Source organism: Helianthus annuus, chromosome 9 (genome assembly GCF_002127325.2).
Source record: "Helianthus annuus cultivar XRQ/B chromosome 9, HanXRQr2.0-SUNRISE, whole genome shotgun sequence".
In the NCBI taxonomy this organism is placed as follows: Eukaryota; Viridiplantae; Streptophyta; class Magnoliopsida; order Asterales; family Asteraceae; genus Helianthus; species Helianthus annuus.
The window spans coordinates 7441264-7461850 of NC_035441.2; the positions used below are offsets into that span (position 1 = coordinate 7441264).

A 20587-nucleotide genomic window follows, 5' to 3' on the forward strand; every position below is an offset into this window, starting at 1 on the left:
CCAAAAAAGTGTGACTATGTCTTTCGCCACAAATATTTATTTCATATCCAGTGTGACCAAACCTCGAGTCATCGTAGGTATCATACGGCCACATACACTTTTTAGTGGCCTTAGAACTTAAAAGTGTGGCTAAAGGGTAACAACATTTTTAGTTAAAAACCTTCTGGGGGAGCCCAGTTGGCCAGCCTCACCCAGCCTCTTCTTGAGGTCACCGGTTCGATTCCCGGCAATGCCCTATTGGGGTGTTGGGGCTCTTCACCGTAGGTAATCACCGCCAGGCAGCTATGGGGCTAAGCTAGCTTGCGGAGTTGCAATACTCCGGCGGATGGGAGGTCCGTGCAACAATAAGGAATGCATGAATTGGTCAGATGATAAACCAGAGAAATCAGTTGTTTACGTATCATTCGGGAGCATGGCACAACTTGGACTTGAACAAATGGAAGAAATTGCTTGTGGATTGAGTGATTGCAAATTTAATTTCTTGTGGGTTGTTAGGGCTGAAGAGGAGGAAAAACTCCCAAAAGAATTTGCAAACCAAAAAATAACCGGAAAGGGTATGGTCGTGGCATGGTGTAGACAATTGGATGTGTTAGCACACAAATCAGTAGGATGCTTTGTTACACATTGTGGGTTTAACTCAACTCTTGAAGCAATTAGTCTAGGAGTCCCGGTTGTTGGAATGCCTCAATGGACAGATCAAATACGAACGCTAAGTTGCTAGATGAAATTTGGGATGTTGGAGTGAGAGTTAAGGCTAATGAGAAAGGGATAGTGACAAGAGAAAATATAGTGTCGTGTATAATGAAGATTATGGAGGATGAGAGGGGAGTTGTAACCCGAAAGAATGCCGCAAAATGGAGAGAATTAGCTAAAGCAGCTGTCGATGAAGGCGGGAGCTCTGACAAGGATATCGATGAATTTGTATCCGAACTATTTAAAGCATGAATGTGATTTACCATCATGCAGATAGGGGATGGAGTTATTTTATAAATGCTAAATACAAGAAAGATAGGGGATGGAGTTATTTTATAAATGCTAAATACAAGAAAGTGTGTAATATTTGTATCCATATTTATTTGTATCTATAAAGAAATTAATATGATTTGTTCTCAGCAAATTAATTTCTTGTTGGGGGGAGGAGTGGTGTTCCACACCCACATAGCCTACTCACGCCTCATTCTCCACCAATAACACATATTCTACCTAATAACGGTTTTTTTTATTGTTAAAAACCTAAAACGAACCTAAACAAATCATTGCTAAGACCATCCGTAGTGGGGCGTGATTTTTAAAAAATTTTTAAAAAAAGAACGCCTTATAACGCCCCGGCCGCCATTACACAGAGCGTTACCGGGCGTTATTTTTCAAAAAAAAATGAATGTGGCGTGATTATTAAAACGCCATTTTGCAATTGTTGGAACTTTGACTTGTGTTGACCAACCAATGAGAAATCACTTTGTTTTTTTTTTTTTTTGTTTTTTTTAAGGATTGAAAGGGGCATTATTTGGGCATTATTCCCACTACGCCAATTTTGCAATAACGCACCACGTTGACTGAGTTGCCACGTGTCGGATAATGCCCTATGGTGGGGGCATTATATTTCTTAACCACTACACATGGTCTAATGGTTTGAACTATATTGGCCCTTACATAAAATACAGGCCATTTTTGAGTTTATTTACCGAGGAAGGAAACATATTAAGCTGTTCACGGTTTAATGGTTTTATAACGAATAAATAAACACCTATCTAATACTGATAATACAACAAAGAGGAACAATATTCAGAATCCAGTTGCTTTGAATGATCGAAATTAAATTCTAGGAGTAAATATATTTACAATTCTGGTTGATTAAATTTTAGTAAAAACAAATCATATTCATATTATGGTTACTTTATGGTTACTTTAAAACTCAGCTTTGAAGAACAGGATAATATTTTTTTTTCTTTTTTTCTTAAATTTGGCCAACATTTTTTAGTTGACGCTTTCCTTATACGGTTTAGTTATAAACTTTTGATTGATAAATAAAATAATATCCTAGTATTATATAATATATTAGGTTATAGATTATGTATTACACGGGATTGTATAATAAAAATGATATAAGTATATGATTAGTAAAAAACTTCATATAACTATGTTATTTTTTATTAAAATGTGAATCGATCATAAAAACTAACTTATGCTAATAACTAACGCTCACATATATTACATGGTTGATCACTAAAAGATATGTAATACATAATAAATATATTTATTTTTCATATAATTAAAATTATGTATTATATTGCATTTAATAATATATATAAATAATATTAGTTTTATATTTTATATTTTTTTAAATATAACTTATATTTAAAGTAAATACAAATAATATTGTAAATTATAATTTGTTATTCTTCTTCCTATTAATAATTGTTACACGGAGTATATGATGAATATAATATTTTTATAATTAATGATAAATGCACCCACGCTTCACGGCGAGGGCATACCAAGTTTTGATAAAATTGAAACGGAAACGTATTCGCAACACTAAAACGTATACGCAACGTTAATAGGAGTTTTTTTACCAAAAGAGTGTTGTTAGAAAAGTTATTTACCAAAATGGGTAGTTTTAAAAATATTTACTAAAATGGGTATTTTTATAAAAACTAGTTTTTCTCACTCCTAATCTTATTGGATAAAAGTACTTTCTATTTAAAACAATGTTTTTTTAGATTGAGTTAAAAAAATAAGTTTCTAATAAAGTTAAAAACATGTTCAGTCAAATCAAGTTTGATGAAAAGGTTATTAATTTCTTTTAAATATAAACGTTTTCTTTTACTTAGTTAAAACTCTTTTTAATAGAAAAGTTTATATTCATTCATAAACATTCTATTATTCTTTCATAAACATTCTATTAGTTTTCTTATAACAATTTTTTTTTAATTTTGTTAGAAAACTTTTAAGTATGTTTTAAAATAATAAAAAATATTTATTTTTTCAAGACATTTTATAAAATAGAACGATCAAATAATATGAGTTATAAATGGTTGATATAATATCCTTAAGAATATCGTCTTTTATGAGCTTTCAGGAGTTTGGATTTAGTATAAACGGGTTAGTTTTAGGTTGAACCTATGATCTTGTTTAGCTAACTAGTCTGTTTTGTGTCAATCCGACGGGTTCGTGAGTTAACTTGTTTAACCCCTTTTTTAATTTAATTTATCGGTATGTGTTTTATGTCAAAATTTTATTTGATTGGGTTAGTTTTGCGTTGAAAAAAAAACCCGTTTAACACCCCTAAAAACTTTTTCTTAATAACGTTCTTAAAATATAGTTAAAAACTATTAATAAAATAATTTTAATATCATTTAAAAAATTTGTTATAAAGTCGTACTATCTATTTTTTTCTTAACTCATGTTAAAGAATATTTTTTTTTCATGAATTTAAAAATAACATTTAATTCTTTTTTTATAAGTCATGTTGTTAATGAACATTGTTTTAAATAGAAATTATCTTTACCTAAAAGATTTGGAGGGAGAAAAGTTGAGTTTTTTAAAAAATACCTATTTTAATAAATATTTTTGAAACTACCTATTTTGGTAAAAAAAATTTTCAACTACACCCTTTTAGAAAAAAAATCACGTTAACAGTGAAAAGCTAAAACCAAAATATTAAAATAAGAAACAAACAAAAGACATGAAAAACCCCTATTAAAATAAGAAACAATAACAATTATAAAAAAAACGTTAAAGTCCTTATATGATCAATTTATAATTAGAGAAAAGAAAAGTTTACATAGGTAACAATAACAATAACTACGACTTTATAATAATATGAAATAATGGATTTTAATAATATAAATTATTAGTAGTTGGTCGACAGCGGTCTCAACTTAAAAATTAACCAGTGGTGGTCCCAACTTTTCATATATTGTAAACTAATAGACGTTACTAACAGATCTTAATTTCTTTTTTTCCTTTATCCTTTTTGGTTTAGTAAAAGTACATTAATTTACAATATATGAAAAAGCGGGACGACCACTGGTTATTTTGGAAGTTAGAACTGTTGTCGGTTAACGGCTAATAAGTATTATTAAAATCTATTATTCCTAATATTACATTTTATGTTGTTGTCATCCGCATATGTATAAACGACACAATAATAATAAAAGTAACATCAACAACAACAATAATAATGTATAAATATATTGTTAGTTTTTGTAAAGGTATAATTTTGTATAGATGTACGAATATCAATAAAACATTAAATTTTATTTATTTTGATAGTGAAGTAAAAACTTTAGTTATTTTTGTAAAAAAAAAAAAAAATCTCCATAGCTACCATATTTTTTACTTTTATTCATCAATTCGAATGGTGGTTGGCTGCAGTTTTTCGTTTATATATTTTCTGTAAGTTTAAGGGCTTGTTAGGTTCTCGTCTGTAAGTTGTGTACTCCATTTGTTGAATGTATTTCATTTCTTCATGGTTTATTTGAAAGTTACTTTTTAACGGCAAACGAATACTATATAAGCCTGGTCATTTGGGCAAACTGATGGTCGAAATGTCACTCACACCCTTCGAACACATAAAACAATGATGACCAGGCTTACCCACCATTTCAGGGTAAACCTATTGCTAGAAGACCCACTGTGATAACACCTCTAACTAACTCACCTGAAGAATATTAAACCAAAAAAGATTTAAACCCATAACCTCCTATTGAAAGGCTATGAAATTCGGCCTACTTCCAAACCAGTTGATCCAGGACTAATTAGCATTGGAAAGTTATTCTGTGAAGAAGTGATGATAACTCCCTCTCTTCACAATTGAGCACGTGTTAACAAGGACTCGATAAGACTGGAAGGTATGGGGGCCGGCTGATGCTCGGCTAGGCCCGGCGCCGGACCCCCACACCGCCCCCTGGGGCTCGGCTCGGCACAACCGGCCACCCACAGCCGGGGTAGCCGGACCACTTTCTCCTCTTGCCTCTCACATATACCTATACATACACACATATATATACATAAAGGGGTTCATCCCCCACCCCCCTAGGTCCATCCCCTCCAAGCCACTCCTACGTGGCGCCTACGTGACGGCTCATCCTCTCCAAACCCATCCTCTCCATACCCTTTAGTCTAAGTGTCAAAGTTTGATCCCTAAATAGGTATCATACCATGAAAAAAAGTAGTAATTTTCAACACTAAGACTATGCGTAGTGGGCAATATTCATCTTTGGGCGTTTTGCGTCATGTGATAGCCCAGTCAGCAATGGGGTATTATTGGGCGTTTTCTAAAATGAGTGCAGTGGGGATGTGGGGATTTTGGGGCATTATGTTTGTAATAAAATAAAATAAAATAAAATAAAACATTTAAAAAATCCTATTGGCCAAATAATGTAAGCTGACATGTGATTGGACAAAATTTCCCCCACCCGGCGTGATTTATAAAACGCCCAAACAAAAAAAAAAAGCAAATCACGCCCATGCGTAGTGGAAAAGGGGCGATATTGGGCATGATTAAGCCCCAAAAACGCCCAAATTTGCAACCACTACGGGTGGTCTAAAAAGATGCAAGTGAAAGCAAGTTGCCAATTAATATATGCAAGTTGTCTCACGTGTTGCCGCGATATTGAAACATAAAGTATATCGAATTATATTGTTGTCTAATAAAAACATATTATAGCTGACCCAACTAGTTTCCAAAAAAATCCGTTAAAACGTAAATAAATTGAAAACGTACATAAAAATAAGCACGAAATTTTAAGATGATTCGTTTTATTTTTTAATACATAAGATGAGACCGTTTATCTTTTTCATTGTTTTAGTATCGTAATAGAGTACTTTTTTGTACCATAAGCTATAGCGAGTGTCGGTACATTAATGGTGCCATGATTAGCCGAGCCGATATTGGTTGATATTAGTACCGATTTTTGTTTTTATAGATTAGCCGATATAAAAACATGTGTTGATATACAATTAAGCATATCACTTTCGGTTGATATATCAAGTATCAAGACTGCATCGAACCGAACTAATATTGACCGAATATTGTAATCCCACTAACTATTATACTTACACACACACATATATATATATATATATATATATATATATATATATAATATAGACTATAGTAACGGCAAACATATTACTAATCTCTTCGCTCTAAGACTGGTCGGTGTTGGGTAACGCCCCCCATCAGCTCAGCTTAGTGACGCCCTCAACACCATCCCCCTCTGCCAAATGGGCGCCATACAACTCTCCGCCATCACCATTGCGAGTGCGAAAGATATATATATGGTGGGGGCCACTTTGAGTGAGCCATTCAAATGTTTTTGTTTACTGTTTTTTTATTATTTTTCTTCAAAAGTGGCGCTAAACCACGCGATCTAAATTAACAGATGTAACATTTTTGAACTAAAATCTACTGTAATGTTTGCGTGGCGTATATGTGGAAGCTTTATCTCACACCTTCCAACCTAAATGTTGAGATCTTAGCGTTTTATTATTATGTAAACAAACTTGTTAAGAGCATTCACATTCATTCCACCATATTTTCACCCTAAATTACACTAAAAAACACTACATTTTCTCTCTCCTTTTCAATTAAATAATATTTTTTATACCTTTATCATTACAGTTTCTCTCTCCTCCACTCACAACCACTTTCAAAATATATTAAAAAATTATAGGGCGGGAAAAGTGTCCCCCCAAATATACAGATGAACGGTAACATTTTCTCTCTCCTCCACTCACAACCACTTTTTATACTTTTTATATTTTAAAAACACCACTCACAAAATTTGATACCTTGGATGTGAATGCTCTAAGATGTATATTTTTAGGTGACAGATGCGTACGTAATAAAATAACAATATATGTAGCAATCATGTTTCACCTCCGTGATAAGATTTTTTTTTTAATTATAAATTTTTAAGTGATAGAGTGGATAAGAAAGATGTGGAAGTTGATAATGATAGGGCCAACACTTCCATCTATAGACCTTTATAAACTACTAGAAGATGATAGAGATTACTGGTTCAATCTCATCAAGTGAACAACAAGGAATGCATCACTTGGCTAGATGATAAACCACATAAATCAGTTGTTTACATATCAATCGTGAGCATGGCACAACTTGGACATGAACAAATGGAAGAAATTGCATGGGGTTTGAGCAAAATTGCATGGGGTTTGAGCGGTAGCAAATTTATTTTCTTGTGGGTTGTTAGTAGAGATGGGCATAATAACTGGTTCTAAACCCAACCCAGTAGACTCGACCAGGAACCGCGGTTCTAGTTCCTATCCGCTGTATAGAAGAACCGATTCCGGGTTCAAAAAACCCGTAGGTTCGTACCCGATTCCACCTTTTATAAAAAAAATAGGGTCGTACCCGGTTCCTACCCGGAATCGGTTCCTCCATAAACACAAAGAACCGGCAGGATTAAAATAAAACCAATTACATTAAAACATTACAACCAAACATTACCTACCTACCATACATTAAAAACAAACATCATACCTAAGAAAGATGTGGAAGTTGATAATGATAGGGCCAACACTTCCATCTATAGACCTTTATAAACTACTAGAAGATGATAGAGATTACTGGTTCAATCTCATCAAGTGAACAACAAGGAATGCATCACTTGGCTAGATGATAAACCACATAAATCAGTTGTTTACATATCAATCGTGAGCATGGCACAACTTGGACATGAACAAATGGAAGAAATTGCATGGGGTTTGAGCAAAATTGCATGGGGTTTGAGCGGTAGCAAATTTATTTTCTTGTGGGTTGTTAGTAGAGATGGGCATAATAACTGGTTCTAAACCCAACCCAGTAGACTCGACCAGGAACCGCGGTTCTAGTTCCTATCCGCTGTATAGAAGAACCGATTCCGGGTTCAAAAAACCCGTAGGTTCGTACCCGATTCCACCTTTTATAAAAAAAATAGGGTCGTACCCGGTTCCTACCCGGAATCGGTTCCTCCATAAACACAAAGAACCGGCAGGATTAAAATAAAACCAATTACATTAAAACATTACAACCAAACATTACCTACCTACCATACATTAAAAACAAACATCATACCTAAACATCATATCTAAAATAAGATTAACATAAAACACACTCAAACCAACATCACATAAACATACTAAACCTTCGAACCGGTTCCGGATGATTCATCGCCTTCACTTTTCTTCGCCGCAGCCTTTGTCACCGGACAATGACGGTCGGTTTGTTTTTTAAGGGTCGAGTTCGTCGTAGCCTTCATGAACTTCCCACAACCTTTGCAACGTGCCATTTCATGACTATCAGACATCAGGCACAGATCAAAGTGCTTCCAAACTTGGGGGTTTCTATTTGGTTTCCAAAACAATGATCACTTCATCGTTGCATGTAGGGGTGCAAACGAGCCAAGCTACTCGTGAGCTACTCGAGATCGGCTCGAAAAAAAAGCTCGAACGAGCTGAGCTTAAACGAGCTCGAGCCCGAGCCTAACAACAAGCTCGTTTACTAAACGAGCTCGAGCCCGAGCTTTGCTTATTGAGCTCGAGCCGGCTCGCGAGCCTAATCGAGCTTTCTGTTTGAATATTTTTTTATTAACATATTAAACATATATTTATATAATAATAGTTACCATTTATATAAATATAAAAAATAACTAAATTATATATATAACAATAGTTATAATTAATATAAATTAATTAATAAATACTAAACGAGTCGAGCCCGAGCTCGAGCTTGGAAAATTACCTTCGAGCCGAGCTCGAGCTTCAGAAATAAAGCTCGAATCGAGCCGAGCTCGAGCTTCAATATGTTAAACGAGCTCGAGCTCGGGCTCGGCTTGGCTCGTTTGCACCCCTAGTTGCATGCCATAACCGAGTTTTGAGGTGTAACTTGAATGTTGAAACCGATTTGAGTGAGACTAAGTTTTGGTTGAAGGTGATATGCTTATAAATACTTGAAACCGATTTTAAAGTTTTAATGGCAATTAATCGATTCCAACGGATATAAAGCCGTTAGGAATCGATTCGGACAACTTTATTGCAGCTTTTTCTGGAAGATACCCGGAGGTACCGGTTCCTCGGAGGAACCGGTTACAACATACCCGGACCGGTTAGGAACAGTTCCGGTAATTTTGGTTTGAAACCGGGTACTAACCGGAACCTGGTCCTAGAAGAATCGGGTCCGGTCAGACTCAGTTAAGAACCGGGTACGGGTAAAAACCGGTTCCGGGTATACAAAAAAAACCCGATTTGCCCATCTCTAGTTGTTAGGGCTGAAGAGGAGGAAAAACTCGTAAAAGAATTTGTTGACCAAAAAATAACCGGAAAGGGTTTGGTCATAGCATCGTAGAGATACTTAGTTACACATTTATATTTTTAACTTTTTGTTTATAGCTTGTGGTCCCTGTTAAATTAAAGCAATTATTAAATATGGGTAGACAAGAGTCTGAAGAAACTTTTGTTGAAACTTTTGACTATGGTTAAAAGTTTAGCTATATGAGTTACATTATATATCTTGACAAAAAATTGAAGCTGGAATAAATAAGAAAAAAGTAGGTAGCAAAACTAAGTAGATCTTTGACTTACAGGTTGCATCAACAGAGGAGAATGATGTTTATGATGGATTAGGCTAATATTTATGCTGGAATCAACAAGTATCATTTATCAGATTTCGTAAAGCACTATACGGCATCAAATAGCAAAGGTTCAAACTTTTCAAGATAAAATAATACCCAGAACTTTAAACTCTTGAAAAATGAACAGAATCATTCTGTCAATTTAACGAGGATGAATTTGAATTTAGGGCAAGTATTAGTATAGAGGATATAGAGTGATTACCCGTTAACTTAATTCTTGAAACTGGAGAAACTAGAAGCGATCGACGAAAAATGCATTCTCACTTGCTCAATGGGACGAGCACCGCACCAACAGCTAGTAGATCTAAACTTGACAACTTGAACCAATGTGATAATAATCAAACCAGAACCATAAAACTAAATATAATAATCATAGAAGTCAGGTTACAAATTACTAAAGTTGCAAACCGTTAAGTAAACTGAAAATTACAAAAGATCTAGTTCGGTTCCTTGCATTTACAAAAGATCTAATTCAATAACATACAAAACGTCTTGACGAATTGCGCTTCTTCACGGATGCTTCCTTTAAAGTCCCTATGTTATAACGGGTCAAATTTATCGTAAATATATATAATAAATTGTTTTAACATAGTCTAAATTAATTACCTAAAAGTTGCCAAAAGTTGGAATCAATGCTTCAATGTCTTCAACAAGATCTTCATCCATTTCATTCTCGTTTTCATCTGAACACGTAAAAAAATTAAAGTTGAATTATTAAATAATTTATAATTATACAAATTAAGTTGCAAAGAGAATGAACTTTAATACCTTTTAAATCAAATAACCAATCACGTGTGCATAGCAATGCTTCAACATTTGATGATAGCAATGAAGTTCGATACTTACTTAACACCCGACCTCCAATACTGAAAGATGATGCGGAAGCAACAGTAGTAATCGGGATGCTCAATATATCGCGAGCCATTATAGCCAGTTTTGGATACCTTACTTGATTTTCCTTCCAATATTGTAAAACATCAAGTTCTACTTTTCTATCAACGTTTTGTTCCTCCAAATACAATGTCAACCGTGACTTTTCATTATCAGCAACTTTGAATTGGCTTTGAAATGTATCGAACCCATCCATCTCATCGAGCGTATTGCCACCAACATTTGAACTCTCGGGTATTAAAGAATCATGCATTGTCTTCGATTGAATATTATACTCCGTATCATATAGTTTATGCATACCATCCACAATACACTTCAATTTCATTCACTCTCTTCAAATGTCATGTTAAGCTTTGAGAAACAATATTCAACAAGCTTAACCTTGTACCGAGGATCTAGAATAACCGCAAAAGACAAAATCATGGAATAATTTTTCCAATATTTATCAAACTTTTCTTTCATGTCTTTCGCCATGTCACTAATAACTTGATCCGCATTGCACATCTCCTCTTCAATATACAACTGAATTCTCCACACGTGATGCAAAAAGAAATATACTGAAAACCATACATGAAAGTATCATTTTTTGAAACTGTACTCTCATTGGGGAATTTCATCAAGCACTTGGTGCTCAGAAAAAAAAGGCACATTGAATCAACAAAGAGTATCACCAAAATGAAGCTGCAAACAGGCCCAAAACTACAAGTTACCGGTAAGTAAACAGCACAAAAGTACTCCACATTCAAACTAAAACAGTAAAACTCACCCCAGAAACTTAAAACTCTAGAGAAACTCAAAACTTCAAATACATCTGCTACACTTAGAAACTAAATTTATTCAAGATTAATTTCAATTCCATGGAACTGTTTGGGTCCGGTAACAGGGGTTCGACTTAAATCGGTGTCTGGGTTAGCCGGTTAGCTGAGGATGTGGGTTGGTTCGGGTCTGTTGTCACCGGGGGGTCGATTGGTGTCTCGGGACATCAGTGGAGAGAAAGAATGACGAGACAAATACAAACCTGATGGTGGCGACGCTCGGAGGAGATGATGGCGGAGACGGTGGGGGTTTGTGCCAGAGGAGACGTCGAAGACGATGTGGGTTTGTAGCGGAGGAGACGGCGGAGGTCTGTGGCGGAGGTCGTCGCCCGCTGCTTGTGAGTAGAACTGAGAAGAAACCCTAGAGAACCCGTTCCTTTTTTCTTCTAATAACCCGTTCAACCCGTCCCTTTTTCCTTCTAAACCCAAATTGACCCTTCAACTAATTTCTCCAGTTTAGTTCTGACCCAATTGGACCCGTGAATTATTGCAAGGAGACCCAATTTAACCCATAATAATTAAATTAGGGTCCAAAATGACCCATGTTTATGCATTTGGGTCAGAATTGCCCCCCCTATTGTGAGTAGAACTGAGAAGAAACCCTAGAGAACCCGTTCCTTTTTTCTTCTAATAACCCGTTCAACCCGTCCCTTTTTCCTTCTAAACCCAAATTGACCCTTCAACTAATTTCTCCAGTTTAGTTCTGACCCAATTGGACCCGCGAATTATTGCAAGGAGACCCAATTTAACCCATAATAATTAAATTAGGGTCCAAAATGACCCATGTTTATGCATTTGGGTCAGAATTGCCCCCCCCTAATTGTATACTACATAGAGTATACGATTGTATACCTATCCTGACCTGTCCATACCCTTGATTTTTTTTATTTCGGCCCATTTAGACCCATTAAAAATTACATGTTACCCAGATTGACCCAATAGGTAAAATAAAAGACCCATAAGCACCAAAAAAAACATGGATGTAAGAGTTTATTTTGCCAGGCCTAGTATGAGGCTCCGCATAAAAACCCGAATGAGCATAGACATGAGAGTTTCATATTGCGGAGAGATGGCAGGTGGCGGCGTGAGAAAGATGGCGGGTAGCAAGCACGTCAGTCCTGTAAAGATGACGGCGCACCACATCGCCGCTCCAACGAGGAGGCGGCGCGTCATGTAGATGGTATTCTAAAAATTTTGAAAATAGATAGTATGCATTTCAATTAAATAATAATTTGACATTAAAATTAATGAAGTGTAGCTTATTGTTACCGCTGCCACATCACGCGAGTTTCCTAAAAGGGTATCCGCGCGATGCGGAAGGAACATAAAACTTAAGAGGGTATCCGCGCGATGCGCAAACCAAGGCGAGCTTAAAACTTTATACCAAGCCAGCTCAGGTTGATTTAAATTTAAAAATCTAGCTAGATACTTAAGCTTGAGTTCGGTTCAATTAATGATCAAGTTTGCTCGCTTTATTCCATTTGGCTTGACTTTATAACTTTTTTTTTTCGTAAAAGCCCAACATATAACCTATTTTTGCCAAATAGCTAAAAATAAAACTTAGCCAAAGACAGAAATACAATATGTGGAGTGCTAAGATGGATTAGGGCCCGGTAAGGGTAATACTGTTGAATGGAAGTTTTATACTTGAAGTTAATAAAATACCTTTTTAGTTAATAAACAATTTGGATGGAATTAGAGGCGGTAAACTAACACTATGTTCCCGAGTCATTTAACAGGAGGAGGTGAGGGGAGGGGAGGGGAGGGGAAGGAAAATTTTCTCTCCAATTTGGGAGTATGAATATATGGTTATATTTGGTCATATTTTCCTCCCTTTTCCCTCCCCTCCCCCTGTTAAATGAAACTCGAGAACATGGTTTTTAATATTTTCATCTCTTTTCCCTCCCCTCCCCCTGTTAAATGAGTCTCGGGAACAGAGTGTAAATAGGAAAAACATAGTAAACTATTAGAGGAAAATGGTCGTTTTTAAATGATTGAGGCAAAACCGTTAAAACGACCAAACCACAGACGCAAAACAGAAGTTTACTCTTATATTTATTTACAACTTTCTCTTCTTTCCTAGTATTCAATTTTGTATAAATCTTTATGCTTTTAGTACAAATGTTATTGCATAGCTCTTCCATAAATAGTTTAAAGAGTAAAGTCCTTTTTGAGTCCCTATGGTTTGTGCATTTTAACTATTTGAATCCAAAAACCAAACTTGTCTTGATTTGAGTCCCTGTGCTCTCTAATTTTAACCATTTGAGTCCCTGTGATCTCTAATTTTAGCCATTTGAATCAAAAAACCAAATGTTTCTAATTGAATGTTGTTTACGTTTTGGATTCAAATGGTTAAAATTAGAAACCACAAGGAGTCAAATCAAAACAAGTTTGGCTTTTGGATTCAAATGGTTAAAATGCACAAACCACAGGGACTCAAAAAGAACTTTACTCTAGTTTAAATAATGCAATAATAAATAGTATTCAATTTTGTATAAATCTACCACTTGACTTTTCTTACTTTGCCTTAATTACTAAAATTTCCCAAAGTATAAAATTACAAAAATGTCATATGATATCCATCACGTTACTGGTGCCTGTGGTGGCGCCGACTTAGGTGTGTCTGCTCCGCCAACCAAGATCGTAGTCGAAAATGAGTCGTTGATGTTTTGGCTGTACCTGGTGTGCGACTAACAAGCTACAATACGTGTGTGAACGATCATAAACTCTAACCCTTGCATCTCACCCGTTGGATATTTTGTTTCAGTTTGGTTTTTATTGTTTGTAATTATTTTTTTACTTTCACGAAAAAAAACATTTTGGAAGTATTATTTAATTTTTTTTAAGTAATAATTATTATATATCGACCAAGCAACATCAGTGTCAGTATCCTATTCTTTTTTATAATTTTCTCGATGTGACAGTATAAAAATCATTTAGTATAGAGTTGTATTCGTAACAAAGTATCTTTTGTTGTTACAAGTTTTATGGAGTGTGGATACTTTACCAGTAGTGTAGCGAACACAATGCCAAAATAGGGATACAGCCACACCAAAAAAGTGTGACTATGTCTTTCGCCACAAATATTTATTTCATATCCAGTGTGACCAAACCTCGAGTCATCGTAGGTATCATACGGCCACATACACTTTTTAGTGGCCTTAGAACTTAAAAGTGTGGCTAAAGGGTAACAACATTTTTAGTTAAAAACCTTCTGGGGTAGCCCAGTTGGCCAGGCTCACCCAGCCTCTTCTTGAGGTCACCGGTTCGATTCCCGACAATGCCCTATTGGGGTGTTGGGGCTCTTCACCGTGGGTAATCACCGCCAGGCAGCTATGGGGCTAAGCTAGCTTGCGGAGTTGCAATACTCCGGCGGATGGGAGGTCCGTGCAACTACCCCCCCCCCCCAACATTTTTAGTTAAAATATAGCATTTCCTCAATTAAGTGTGGCTAAAGGGTTTTAATAGCCACATAAATTTAATTAAAGTGTGTCTCTATGTATTATATAGTCACATATATTTACTAAAAAGAATGTTTTAGCCACATCAGTTAAATAAAAGTGAGACAAAAAGAGTTGTAATCAAACATTTTGTATATTAAGTATGGTTAAAAGGTAGCAACGACCACATGAATTTATTGTAAGTGTTGCTATTGTCTAACTTTTGGTCACATATATATGTTTTTCCTATGACATTTATTATTAGTTCGTCACACAATAAAAACAAAGTAATGATGGTGTGGCTATTGTCACACCCCGACCACGTAAAACAACAAATCGTGACGGAAACGTCGGCGAGTGTTGTAACAGAATCATTGTTTCACAAACAGGAATGAGGTGTATAGTCCTATAGCGCTATATCGTACTACCGATCGATTTGGTGAATGTATAAAATAAGTACAACCCAACAATAAATTTTATAATCTTTGAAAATTAGTGTATAAACCATAGATAATCAATCAGTTTGTTAAAAGATATGTACTAGCATGTATAATCATATAGTCGAAATTTTGAAAATAACAAATAGGTACACATGTTTCACCTCAAAACATTTGAAAACAGTAAAATAGGGGACTATGTACTCACTTGATATTGCTTAGAACTCTTGAATAACAACCAAGCAAAGCTAGAGGGATCACGGAATCAAACGGCACCTAATATAGGTAACTATGTAAATAAACCAGACCCAAATCGGAAGATCGGATAGAATGAGGTTTCGTAAACCAAAGGAGTATGGGGACTCATGTAATATGGTTTAACAAAGCCTACATACTAAATCGAAACCTAACCTAAGTGCTTACGACCCATTACGACCTGTTTAGGTAGCTTACGCTACTTTAACGCGTCGTTCGCGTAAAACGCGTTTGGACCGCCTAACTAGTCCTATGAAAAGTATTATATGCCTTAACATGTCTAATAATGTTGCCTAATCAGTTTAGATGTAAAACTTTAGGTTACATATGCCTAAAATGAATTTATGCGTAAAAAGGGCATTTTGGTCATTTTCCTAAGGCATATAAACTACCTATCATACAACTAACTAAACGTAGTGACCATATGGTATAACCTCGAAAGGTTATTCCCTATACAACTATGCTCACAAAATATGATTGATTGAATCCTAATGATCGACCAAACGGGTCGGGTTCGAAAGTCTAAGCGGTTGTTTAGACCGCTTATTTTACGACCCTATGTAAGCACTAAACCTAAAGTGACGAGTTAAACATGTTAAAACATGTTTAACGAAGTCAGAAAACAAGTTTGACATCAAAACAAAGGGTTTTGATACCCAAGAATAGTTTGGTTGCAAAATACGCATAAACGCGCATTTTGACCGAAACTATAACTCGTCACTACACCTAATCAACGTGGTAATCACTAGGTATAGTCACTAGGGACTATAACCATCGTGATTACGCTCACGTTGTGAAGTTCACACGAACTTCGTGTTGACCATAACCTGGTCAAAGTAGAAAGTCAAACACAGTTTAACTTTTACGCTTAAAAACGCATAAAAGTATGAAAGAATACTTACAAAAGGTCCAAGCTAGGAGATTTGATCCAAAAATTCTCAGGTATGAAGCTTTGACCTTCAACTTAGAGAAAATTTAAATCAAGGTGTGGGTTTGGAATGAAATGGGGTTGGGTATTTATAGAAAATGAAGAACCGTTAGCATCGTTCATCGATAAACGAGCTTCGATCTTGACCTTCCATGTGTCACCCATGGTTTACATAACATGGGGAACTCAAAACCCATCAAATGGTATTGCAAAAAACAGGATCAAAACCATCCATGTGTGGCACATTGTTTTACAATTCTATGGGTGTCCAAAACTAGCTCATGGTATTGAGAATGTTACACAAAAGCCCCTGAAAAACAACCCGGTTGTCAAAAATAGGCATGCTGTTGCTGAAATTGATTTTTTTCTGCCCAGATGAGGCTGTGGCGTGCCGCCACAGCACAACCATTAGGCTGTGGCGCGACGCCACTACTAGCGATATCCAGAAACTTTGCCAAAATGGCAGAAATGGTCCCTACAACACTTTTAAGCCATTTTCGATGTGTTTAAACCCTGTTAACCCATTTTCAAGGCTCTAAAAGGATGTTAAAGCATAGGGTACTTGAAGAATGCTTAAAATATCACTGATGTCGGTTCGTTTGGTCGTACGGTTGCGTTATTCGGTTAATTACGACGAAAACTCGAACAGACACAAAAACGATCCAAATTGCGCGACGAATGGTATTTTTGCATTCTAATCACTAAAATAAAATATTCTAATGATTACAAAAATTTTTGGATATCCGGATATGCTCGGAATGTAAGATATGTGCGATCATGCAAATTTATACACTTTTTGACGCTTTTAGTCCTTGTTTGATCAAAAAGTTTATTTTCGCATACTGAACCCCTCAAAGCATATTTCTAAGTTATGTAAAGGATATTTAGGGTATGTTTAACTTATGATCAAGTTACGGAATGTTCGTTACCATACAAATCGGTATAGTTTCGCAGTTTGACACAAATAGTCCCCGCTGTGATCGAATAAACTTGTTTTTGACACACCAAACCCTCCAAAACTTATTTATAAGTTATGTAAAGGTTATTTAAGGTATGTTAAGTCTATGTCACTATACCAGAGTGTTTGGCGCATTAAACTGATTACATTTACGCATCAGTTCGCGTATAATCTTCCAGAAAGCGATTTAAAGCTCGAAATCGAAAAAGAACTAATATGTGCAAATGATACACATATTTATACAAATCCCAAGAATGAAATACAAGATTTCATTGGATTTGCATTTGTATGATGGTCGTAGTGACACAGGTGTCACAATCTCCCCTACTTTAGGAAATTTCGTCCCGAAATTTAATTTTAGAGGAAACTTGTGAAGACAATTGTGATTGTTTCGCTTTCGAATGAATCCTTCGTACCCTAAGTAAAACTCTGGGCCACGTTTGGATTTTTAGTGAATTTGTTATTTGCCCAAGTGATGTCCTTGAAGAAACAAAACATGGAGTTTCGAACAACGGATAGAAGAATGTTTCCTATGAAGACTGTTACCGGAAATTTGTGTGTGCTCGAAATCAGAGTCGGAGAGTGTAAAATAAAATAACATTGGTCATGGTCCAGGACTTTTAGTAACTTAAATAACGCTACGTTTGCAATGTAATAAGGAACACTTATATATAGGAAATACCAGCGGCGTATTCACCATGCCCTTTTTACATTGTTCCCGTCTCGTTATTCTTACCACTATAGGTCTTAACACATGACAAAACTTGTTGTGGTTTCTGTGCACTGAATTCCATAATTATGTATGCATCCATAGTTACGTAATTCCTTGCACAGTCTGCACAATTCATTTCATGATGTGTAGGGGAAAAATCAATCGAATAAACATGAAGTAACTTGACTAGACCACCAAAGGATCTTTTTAACTAGATCAACGAACGATTTTTTTAACTAGATCAACACATGATATCCTTAACCAGACCGTCCTACGATCTCCTTAAATAGACCACTTAAGGGATCTTCACATGATATTCCTAACCAGGTTTTGAATCAATCTTTTTAACTAGACCACTCAAAGGGTCGAATTATAGAATAGTACTTCATAATCCAAGGGTCTTAACAATTACGTAGAAGCCCATTAAGGATTTACGGTAGTACCTTTGGATATCCTACTATGAATTCCCCAAATGGAGATATGGAAGATTCTATGAGGATTTGGATAATGATTATTCGGATTACACAAAACACAAAAGATAAAAGAAAACATATAAGCACATAATCACATAATTGTTTAACTTGATCTTTATTTTGTTAATTTTCTTGTTAATTGTGCACACGAGTATTTAAAGCACATCAGGAATTCAATCTATGGATTCAATTTGGCACTTTAAACAACTTCAAGAATCTAACTATGAAGATAGGAAGATCTTAATAGGAATTTGCCTTTGTTTCTTCAAAAGAAACGAGTGCTTAAGGTTTTCGGGAGATCACAAGTGATCATAAAAATGAAAGAACCACACGAGTGGTTTGTTTTGTAAGGAACACAGTTCCTTGGTGTCGGCATCGAAGGGTTGTATCAAGCATACATAACAGTTTCGTAAAATAAAATTGAAACAACGAATTTTATTTATATAACAACTGAGTTGATTCAAACATTGAAAGATAACATACTAGGAAATACAAAAGACTAATTGTTCACTGCTGCATTGTCGTTCGCGTTTGCCTCGTTTATGTTAAACACTCGTCCACGCGCTGGATTTGCGTTAACAAGTCTTGAGCAATTGTTTTGGTAGTGAGTAAGGTCACCACAGTTATAACACGACCCAGGCGGGAACTGTGCTTGAGCAGCAACAAGATTTGCAGCAGCTTGGTTAACATAATGGCAGGTATTGGTCAAATGTCCCAATCGCCCACATTGGGTACATTTGTGACACTGTACTTGCTCCAGATGATGACGGTTGCATTTGTTGCACAAAGGTGCGGTACCAACATAGTTTTTTCCTTGTACGAGGTTGTGTTGACTGGTTGGGTGCAACCTGATTGTTCTGAGCAGTTATTGCGCAGTTTTGTGATGCCTTACGCTTCTTCTTCTTGGATGTCTCAGTCGGTTTATCCTTCGGTTCTTCTTGTGTAGACTTGTCAGAGGGTTTCGGGTCGTCTTTTCGAAAAAGCTTACCTTTCCTGATCTGGGATTTAGTCAGGGTAGCAGATAGTTCAATGGCCTGTTTGATGGTAGTAGGGTTGCTACCAGTAAAGATATCCTGAACTAAGTCAGGAAGACCATCAGTGTACTTTTCAATCGCCTTCTTCACAGGCGTAACCATGGCAGGACATAACAGGCCCAGTTCCTCATAACGGTCAGTGTAGGCTCAATGTTCACCACTGTCTTGGTTTAGGTAGTCGAATTCCCGTTCCAACGCTCTAAGCTCATGACAAGGACAGAACACCTTCATCATTAGAGTTCGAACCTTTTCCCAAGTTTGAGCTAGTGCCACATCAGCACCCCTATCACGCATCACACCGTTCCACCATGTAAGAGCACGCTTTTCGAATGCACTGGATGGAAACACAACCTTACACTCATTCGGACATTGCACATGTCTGAATGTGCTCTCCAAACTTTCGAACCATTGCAGGAGCGCAGTTGCTCCTTGAGACCCAGAAAACTTAAAAGGTTTAGCAGAATTGAAGGTCTTGAAACTACACTGAGCATTGTTGTTGTTATTGTTGTTGTATAAATGATGGATCTGGGTTACTATGCCCGGAAGCACAACATCCATTTGCTAAGAGACAAGGGCTGCGACTTCTTCGTTGGTTAGAGGTTGTGCATCTCGTCGAGGAGGCATTGTCTAAAAAGGACAAGGAAACATGAGAAATGAGTGAGGTTGTCAATTGGAAAAACAAATGAGGTATTGAAAACATCGACAAACACAAGGAAGGTGATCATTCGTTCGTTACATCAAACAAACAAATGACACGCAGTGATTAATCAAAGTAAATGGATCAATATAATGTACTGCGAAGACATGCTTTAGCCTATAAGTGGACACTCATCCCAAGAATTCCCAGGTAAGAGTGACTGGTCTGATTATGTTGATTTATACTAACACTCTAGTCTTAGACAGAAAACTTAGGATATAGGCATCCACCCTTCCAGATTGCACGTGTTAACACTATAGGACCCAAACTTTGATGAAATTTTAAAAATTTGAGGATTCAAAACCTTAT

At 36.1% G+C, this 20587-nt stretch overlaps 1 long non-coding RNA gene and 1 pseudogene across 1 annotated transcript; one reads left to right on the top strand and one right to left on the bottom strand.

The window, feature by feature from the left end:
* Positions 1 to 355: 355 nt before the first annotated feature.
* On the top strand, positions 356 to 1117 carry LOC110877109 (annotated as a pseudogene).
* An 8856-nt stretch (positions 1118 to 9973) lies between these two features.
* LOC110874078 lies at positions 9974 to 10656 on the bottom strand. The gene is made up of 3 exons (XR_002555617.2): positions 10407 to 10656; positions 10245 to 10321; positions 9974 to 10172 (listed from the first exon to the last, which is right to left on the bottom strand). It is a non-coding gene; the product is annotated as an uncharacterized LOC110874078 (long non-coding RNA).
* Between the last annotated feature and the right edge of the window lie 9931 nt (positions 10657 to 20587).